The sequence below is a fragment of the Saccopteryx bilineata genome, chromosome 5 (genome assembly GCF_036850765.1).
Source record: "Saccopteryx bilineata isolate mSacBil1 chromosome 5, mSacBil1_pri_phased_curated, whole genome shotgun sequence".
NCBI lineage: Eukaryota > Metazoa > Chordata > Mammalia > Chiroptera > Emballonuridae > Saccopteryx > Saccopteryx bilineata.
This window is the reverse complement of record NC_089494.1, coordinates 118666667-118675885: the sequence shown is the minus strand read 5'-3', so window position 1 is coordinate 118675885 and position 9219 is coordinate 118666667. Positions and strand designations below refer to the sequence as shown.

Genomic DNA, 9219 nt, shown 5'->3' with positions numbered 1-9219 from the left:
GCAGGGTCAAGTTGTTTATTTGAGCTTTTTCTAGCTTCTAATGAGAACTTCCTTCTCAAGACTGCTTTTGCTGTGTCCCATAAATTTTGAGTTCTTGTATGCTCATTATCATTTGTTTCTAGAAATTTTTTTATTTCTTCTTTGATCTCATTGTTAACCCATTTGTTATTTAATAACATGCTATTTAGTTGACAAGTGTTTGAGTATTTTTCAGTTTTTCTGTTGTGGTTGATTCTAATTTCATGTTATTGTTATCAGAGAAAATGCTTAATATGATTACAATCTTTTAAAATTTGTTAAGACAGCTTTTGTGCCCTAACATGTGGTCTATCCTAGAGAATGTACCATGAGCACTTGAAAAGAATGTTGTTGAAAGGTTCTGAAGATATCTATTAAATCCAGTTGATCTAGTGTGTTCTTTAAGTCTGCTATTTCACTGTTAATTTTCTTTCTTGAGGATCTGTCTAGTGATGTTAGTGGGGTATTGAAATTCCCTACTATTATAGTATTGCTGTTGATCTCTCCCTTTATATCCATCAAAGTCTGCTTTATATATTTAGGTGCTCCTGCATTAGATGCATATATATTTATAATGGTCATATCTTCCTGTTGGATTGCTCCCTTTACCATTATGTAGTGACCTTCTTTATCTCTTACTATATTTTTGTTTTAAAGTCCATTTTGTGTGATATAAGTATTGCTACCTCAGCTTTTTTTAAATTTCCATTTGCATGAAATATTTTTTTTATCCTTTTTTCTTCAGTCTATGTGCATCTTTTGTTTTAGGTGTGTTTCTTGTAGACAGCATATGTATGGATCTTGTTTTCTTATCCACACAGCTACCCTATGTGTTTTGATCAGATCATTTAATCCATTTACATTTAAGATTATTATTGATATGTAGTTGTTTATTGCCATTTTATTCTTTAAAGCTGTATTTCTCTTTTGCTATATTTTCCCCCCTTTGATCTGTTTATAACAGGCCCCTTAGCATTTCTTGCAGCATAAGTTTGGTTGTAGTTAATTCCTTGATATATTTTTTTTCATCTGGGAAGCTTTTTATTTTTCCTTAATTTTAAATGATAGCCTTGCTGGATAAAGTAGTCTTGGTTGTAGGCTCTTGCTCTGCATTACTTTAAATATTTCTTGCCATTTGCTTCTGGCCTCAAGTGTTTCTGTTGAGAAGTAGCATGTCATCCTTATAGGGGCTCCTTTGTAGGTGATAGCCTATTTTTCTTTAGCAGCTTTTAATATTTTCTCTTTATCACTTAGCTTTGTTTTTTAAATTATGATATATCTTGGTGTAGATTTTTTTGGAGTTTCTCTTTAGTGGAATTTTTTGTGCTTCTTGAATTTGTGTGACTTTTTCCTGGATTAGTTTAGAGAAGTTTTAAGCTATGATTTGATTGAACATAGTCTCTATCCCTTGTTCTTTTTCTTCTTTTTCAGGAACCCCTATGATGCGGATGTTATTTCTCTTCATGCTGTCATATTGCTCTCTAAGAGTTTCCTCAGACTTTTTGATTCTCCTTTCTTTTTTCTGTTCTGCTTTCTTTCCTTTATTTATCTTGTCCTCTAACTTGCTGATTCAATTCTCAGATTCATCCATCCTGCTTTTAATTCCTTCCATTGTGGTCTTCATTTTGATATTGTATTTCTTATTTCTGACTGATTCTTTTTTATTATTTCAATGTCCTTTTTTATATTTGCTATGTCTTTATTTAGTTGTTCGTAATGACCATTTGTGGTTCTAAGATATTTGAGTATCCTAACAATTGTTATTTTAAACTCTGCATTTGGTTATATTTGACTCATTCAAGTCCTTTTTTGGGGATTTCTCTTAATTCATTTGTGTTGCATTTCTCTGCCTTTTTATTTTGTCTGTGTATAAGAAGGTTTTGGTCACTGTTGTCCAATGGGTGTGGCCTCTATGTTCCGTAAGTGTGGTTTGTCTGCAGACCCGCCACCCCCTCTGCTGCTGCTGCCTAGGTGATTTGAGTATGGGTGTTGCTGGTGCCAGCCCACTGGGGCTGTCATTTTGATTTCCACCTCTCCTCCATGGGAGGAACTGTGATCAAGTGTTGGGATCTACAAGCCTCGGTGGCCTTGGTCTTGTCCCTGCCCCCATGGGTGTGGTATGCACCACACCACTGGGCCACAAGCCTCAGCACCACAGGAAGGGGTGAGCACCTTTGCTCAGCTGTGTGTTTCCACCTGTTTCCAGCCTCTCGCCTTGCCCCTGCAGGAGGATCCCACTCACAGGTTGGCTGGAAGCCTCTACTTTGCAGGCCTGGTGGAGGTACGTGCCCGTGCTCAGTCACAGGACTCCACCCGCTCTGGGCTCTCACCCTTGCTCAGCGGTGTGTCTCTGTCCCTTCCCCTGCAGCTGGGCCTAACCACCTTTGTGCATCCCCTCCACCCCCACCAGGCAAGACTGAGCTCACACCCAGGCCTTAGTCATGGCTAGACAGCTTCCTCAGTCAATGGAACCACCACCAACCACCATTCAGTGAGTCCTCAGTCATGTGGGTAGGGGCGCTGCAGTTCAGACTGTAACACTTCATACTGTAGTCCCAAAAGCTCCCTTCTTCTAAGCGACTCTGCTCTGAGTACCGCAGGAGAGCTTGTTTGGCTGGTGTCCTGCTTCCCTTTGCTGGTATTGCTGTTTCCAGGGGAAATATTTGCTTCAGATTTGGGGAGTGACTCAGCCCAGGGGTTCAAGTGGCTGTCCGCCAAAGTGCTTCTCCCTGTGCCACCTAGATTACACTCTCTTCCCACTGCTCCCATCCTCTCCTTTCTCCTGTCAACTGGAGCCCCAGGTGGGTAGTTGTGAGATTGGTTTTCTGCACGATCCCTTTAAGAAGGATCCTGGGTCTGAGAAATCAGTCTCTTTTTCACAAATAGTATCCTGACCTGTTTCCAGCTAAATACTGTCCATACACCTCTTCTAGGCTCTGGGGATGCAGGCTGGGGCTTTGTTCCTGGGGCTCAGGACCCTCCCCTCTCCATTAAACTCATTTCCCACCATGCAAGTCTCTCTGGGCTGCCTTTTGCTCACAGGAGCTGGGCAGCCCTCTTCGCATTTCTGCTTTTCCTACCAGTCTCAGTGTGGCTTCTCTGGTGTTCCTTGGTTGAAGAGTCCTCTTAGTTTAGTCCAAAGTTAGTTTTTCCAGATGATGGTTTTTAAAATTAAGTTGAAATCCACTTTGGTTGGGAGGTGGAAGTTTGTACATCTGCCTACTCCATTGCCATCTTGCTGCTCCAAAAGTATCTCTTTACCTCAGTGCTCACATGTATGAAAGATTCCTCATCCAATGTTACATTCTCAACACTTGTTAATGCCCCCATTCCACTAACAGTTTGTTATCAGCAGGTGTTTTGGTGATTCATTCATCAGGTTAGCAAAATTTGTGGGTTGTTTTTGCAGCTTTGAATGTATAAAAGAAGTTATATATACAGCAAAAGGCTTTCACATCAGGTTTGAAGAAGGTAGCGTAGATTTTTAGTGGCTTAACAAAAGTTACTCAGAAACTCAAGAGCAGAGATGTGCCCCCATTTCATTCTAAGACATAATAATATAGTCTCTGTGTACTAAAAATTTGTGACCATGTTTCTGTATAAAAAAAATAAGACTTTATTACTTGGTATATCAAAGTTCTGGTCTGTTGTGTATTCTGAGGTGAAGCCTGAAATGTATGCTCTGTTTTTATTTAGGTGATTTGGTTTTAGTGAAGAGTTATTCAGGCAGGTCAAGTTCTGAGAGTTGCAAGGGGCTGATGGGAGAAAGGATTTCATTTGAAAATTTCATAGAAAAAATTGATAATAGAGAAGAAAGTCTCACAAAGAAAGAAAAATGCACTGAAATCCCACCATACCATAACACCCTAGGCCAAGGGCAAGCTCACACACCCTGTTTCAGCTTTATTGACTATAGCACTCTTACTGTGCAAGCATAGCCCCAATACTATTAAAGAAGTGATTAAGGAAACTGATTTCTCTTTATAAAAATTTCTTTAGCATCAGTTTTGGGAACTCCATTTCAAAATGTCAAATCTCTCTCTACTTTGTATAAAATATGAGTTATACCCCATTATATAAGAGTGTTAAGCTATAAATGGATGTGTTTTCTATGTGGCTTTTCTGAGCTATGAAAAGATCTGTGCAGTCTTTTTCATTGAGTCTGACATGTATTTTCTGTAAAGGCAGGCAAAGAAAACATTTTAATCTGATATAAGGAAAGCATAAATATTTTTATTATACATTATGAGCTGGGTATCTCAAAGAATAAACACACATTTGCAGATACCTATCTATTGATAGTATTTCCAGGGAAAATGCAGGAGAATGGAATAAAAGGAGAGACATTGACAAATGCCTATAGTGCTAATACCAGATAAGTCTGGGAAGTATCTCATTCCATCAGCTGAGATTCCAGTCTACTTCTCTACTTCCTTCATGAAAGAATTTGCATAAAGTGGCTGACAGGAGTAATATGAAATGATGGGGGACACATGTGATGTGAAGCAAACACATATTCTGCCCTTTGACAAAAACATCAAATATAATCATTTTCAGTTATTTAAATCGGAAAGGCAGAAAGAGGATAGTGATCATTGTGTACAGAATAGAGCTGAGGCAAACAAAGACATAAGCAGTTCCTCACCAACTGCATGGTAATGATAAGCATGTACCCACTTTCACCTGTTATACTTGGACATGGGCATCACAACTGTCAGTGTGGTATGACTTTTCATCTCAATCTGTCTTCAACAGTTAGCAATGTTCCCCAATATTGAGGCATCATTTTAAACTGAAAACTATTTTTGAAATTTAACCAAAAAAATCATCAGTTTTTTTTAAATTATAAGCCTGAAACAATTTTATTTTTTATATAACTGTATCATCCAATTATTTTTTGATATTATAAATATTAATATTAAACCTTGATTATCTGAAAATTATATGACATGGAACAAAAATACAAATTAAAATACAGTTAATAATATTAATGTAGAGAATAAATTTTATTAACAGAATTTTTTTTTGTATTTTTCTGAAGCTGGAAATGGGGAGAGACAGTCAGACAGACTCCCGCATGTGCCCAACCGGGATCTACCCGGTACGCCCACCAGGGGCGACGCTCTGCCCACCAGGGGGGATGCTCTGCCCCTCCAGGGCATTGCTCTGTCGCGCCAGAACCACTCTAGCGCCTGGGGCAGAGGCCAAGGAGCCATTCCCAGCGCCCGGGCCATCTTCGCTCCAATGGAACCTTGGCTGTGGGAGGGGAAGAGAGAGACAGAGAGGAAGGAGAGGGGGAGGGGTGGAGAAGCAAATGGACGCTTCTCCTGTGTGCCCTGGCCGGGAATCGAACCCGGGACTTCTGCACGCAAGGCCAACGCTCTACCATTGAGCCAACCAGCCAGGGCCTTATTAACAGAATTTTGAACAACTATTCAGAAATGTAGAAGATGTGTAGTATAAATTATATCTATGTATGATATGTGTACAATAATAATAGATATTGGAGCACTGCCCACTTTATTTTAATAAAAAATACTGATGTAAAAATTGATATCTAAACAATACACTCATATATTCAACCTACATCTCATTTTATTGGTAGAATCAAGTCTTAATAATATTCTTATTTTTAAGAGCTTTTGGAGAACAGATACAAAAATTTTCCATAATAATTTATTCCAGAAAGTCAGAGAATGTTAATGATTTATTGCTTTCAGTACCTTGTAAATTTCTTTTGTACAAACTGTTTATTCAAAAATAATTTGGTCCTGGCCAGTTGGCTCAGCAGTAGAGTGTCATCCCAGCTTATGAAAGTCCCAGGTTCAATTCTAGGTCAGAGCACACAGGAGACATGCCTATCTGCTACTCCACCCTTTCCCCTCTCCTTTCTCTCTGTGTTTCTCTTCCTCTTCTGCAGCCAAGGCTCCATTGGAGCAGAGTTGGCCCAGGGGCTGAGGATAATTCTGTGGCCTCCACCTCAGGTGCTAGAATGGCTCCAGTTGCAGCAGAGCATCACCCCTTGCTGGGCATGCTGGGTAGGTCCTGGTTGGGCGCATAAGGGAATCTATTTGTCTGAATCCCTCCACTTCTCACTATAGAAAAAAAATAATAAATAAAAAATAATTTGACCATAACTGAAATTCTGAACGAAATTTAGTCTATGAAGTTTTATTAAACCCATACCTCTATTTATTTATTTTTACTCATTATTTACTAAGTATTTACACAGTTTAAGAAATTCAGTTTGGCTGTGGGGTTATAAATGTGAATAAGACACAGGTTCTCTCTTCAGTTCTCTTAGATGAGAAAAGGGCAGAAAAACAGTACAGTCCAAGTTCTCTAATAGGTGCAGATGTGGGTACCTCTGCCATCTTGAAGTTTCAATAGAAGCTTTTTTAGAGAAACTAAGGAAAATGATCATAGGAGTCATAAAGTCTCAGAACTCCTGGACTTCTTAAAAAGGATGGAACAAAGGTAAAGGAAGTAACTATAACAACAAGAAGAATAAAATAAGCACAGTGATACTAGTCAAGGAATATAAATAATTGGAAGATTTTGAATCTCAATTTAATTCTAGATACTGGGGATAGATTTTGCAAGAGAACTGGCATGTCAGCTGAGAAATAAGGTATTTTCTGTGGATCAGTGAAGAAATTATGTCATACCTGGAAAATAAGTAGTGAAGGCACAGAGAAACCCAATTGAATAGCAGGTGGGTGAAAGGTTTGTTCTCCAGTGATACTAGAAGACCATGTTGAATGTAGAACTGACCAGCATAGAGAGTCAACCCTCAGGGCTTTAAGTTGCAGACAACTTTTGCTGTTCTAGTTTATTCTAATTTGGTGTAACTTTCACTGTGTGCAGAGGAGCAGTAAGAGCCAAAGAGTAGGATATAGGTTCACTGTACTGAGTTCTCTTAAAAATGGGGAAAAGTTAAAATATATGAATGCCTAACTGTGTGCTGTACACCTAAAACTAATTCAAAATAGTATTGAATGCAAAAATAAATAAGTAAATAAAGATGAATACAATAAAATAAAATCTTGTTCTTTCCATCACAATACACACAGACACACACACACACACACACATACACACAATGGAGAAAGAAAAAGCTTTTCTCTTTTGTTTCATAGTTTCTAACTGGTTTTTGTAAAGGATCCTCTGCTTTCTTCTGGCTTCATGGCATTCTGCCTTAGTTGATGCTTATCCCACTAAAACTATAGCTTCTTCCTCCTTTCTCATATTTGAAAAGAGCATTCCTCTCTTCCTCCCTCATAGCCTTTCTACTTGTTCCCTCAGACTTATTTTCACTTTCCCCCAGAACTTTGACCATTCAGGCTATGATTCAGATGTAGTTCACTTCCCCACATTGATTTTCCTAAAGCAGTGCTAGCCAATCTATGCCTCCTCCATTCTCATATGACCTGTGACATTAATTACCTACAATCTTGCTTTACCTTTTTCATACACTGTTCATGATGTGACATTATCTAAGCTTTTGGTTTGTGCACTTGTTTATTTTTTGTCTTCCTGATCTATAATATAGACTATGGGTGTGGTCTTCTCAGTCTTGTTCACATTGCAAGACTAAGGTGACATAAACTCACAGTGAATGAATGAATAAATCAAAATCAGTTGGCTTGCCCTGACCAGGTAGCTCATTTGGATAAAGTGCCATCCTTATACACCAAGGTTGTGGATTCGATCCCTCGTCAGGGTCCATACAATCAACCAACGAATGCATAAATAAATGGAACAACAAATCAATGTTGTCTCTCTCTCCCCTTCTCCTCTCTCTAAAAATCAATAAATACAATATTTTTGAAAAAACTCAGCCCTGGTTGTTTAGCTCAGTCAGTTAGTAGTGTTGTTCCAAAACAAAAAAGGTTATGGGTTCAATGCCCAGTCAGGTCACACATGGGATACAACAAAAACACTAGAACATGCTTCAGCCATATCTTCCACCACCTTCTAACAATAATTGCCTTTCCTCCAGTTTTAAATAATGTTTATATCTGCTACATCAACAAAATTACTTCTACTCTCTATAGTTTTAGCACTGAATCTCAAAAATCTTCCAGCCTCTGCTCATTACCTGGTTCCAAAGCTATTTCTCCATGTTCAGGCATTTGTTACCCCACTTCTTTGTACCAAAATTTGGCTTACTCAGCTGGATGCCATAATAAAATACCATAGACTAGATCACTTACACAACATGAATTTTATTTTTTCACAATCTGGAAGCTGAGGAGTACGAGATCAAGATGTCATCATGGTCAAATTCTAAGGAAAACTCTCTTCCTGGATTGTAAATCATCACCTCCTCACTGTCTCCTCACATGGCATAGAAAAAGAGAGAGGAAACATCTTGTTGTCTCTTTTATATAAAATTGTTAATCCCATCTTTCAAGGAACTGCCCTCATGACTTCATCTAACTCCAATTACACATCAAAGGCCCCATCTCTAAATATCATCACAATTGGGGTTAGAGTTTAAACATAGAATTTAGTGAGGGAAAACACAAACATTAATTTCATAAAGTTTCTCAAACTTAATGTCATATTCTAACCTTTACCATCAAACATAGTTTTCTTTTGGGTCATTTTTTTATTATACTCTGAATTAAACTATAAGTATCTTGGAATAGATTTAAAAACAAAACAAAACAAAACAAAACATTGGTCTCAGATAGCCATACATTTAAATTCCACTTCTGCCAATCACAGGTGTGAAATCTGGTGAGTTGCGTTCTATTTTCCCTTCTTGAAAATGGAAATGTTCCTAGCTATAGCAAAATGTTGTTTAAATAATTAAGAAATAATGTGTCTTATCTGAATAAGTGAATGATAAATAACATGTGTTTAGCATTACTAATAATAGCACTACACTGGTTGTACTATATCCCCTTTCAAAATAAAAATTACTCAATATTAGACTGTATATTCATCTACAAAGTTGATAGTCATCCCAGCTAGCATTGAACAGTCAGACTTGAAATATACTTATGTATATGAAAGGTAGGGGCAATTATGGAAGATAGTCTGACAGAGAGGGGTTTTATCTTTGCTGACATGAGCATATATCGGTAAGACCATGGCCATGGGCCATGAGAAAGGGCCCAAAATGTGAGTTAAGACTGGTTGAGATTAGGCTATCAGGTTATCTTTGTAGACAAAAGTACTTTTAAGTAGTGA

At 38.1% G+C, this 9219-nt stretch overlaps 1 non-coding gene across 1 annotated transcript; it reads right to left on the bottom strand.

Moving 5' to 3' along the window:
• Positions 1 to 5350: 5350 nt before the first annotated feature.
• TRNAA-UGC (transfer RNA alanine (anticodon UGC)) lies at positions 5351 to 5426 on the bottom strand. The gene has a single exon. It is a non-coding gene; the product is annotated as a tRNA-Ala (tRNA).
• Between the last annotated feature and the right edge of the window lie 3793 nt (positions 5427 to 9219).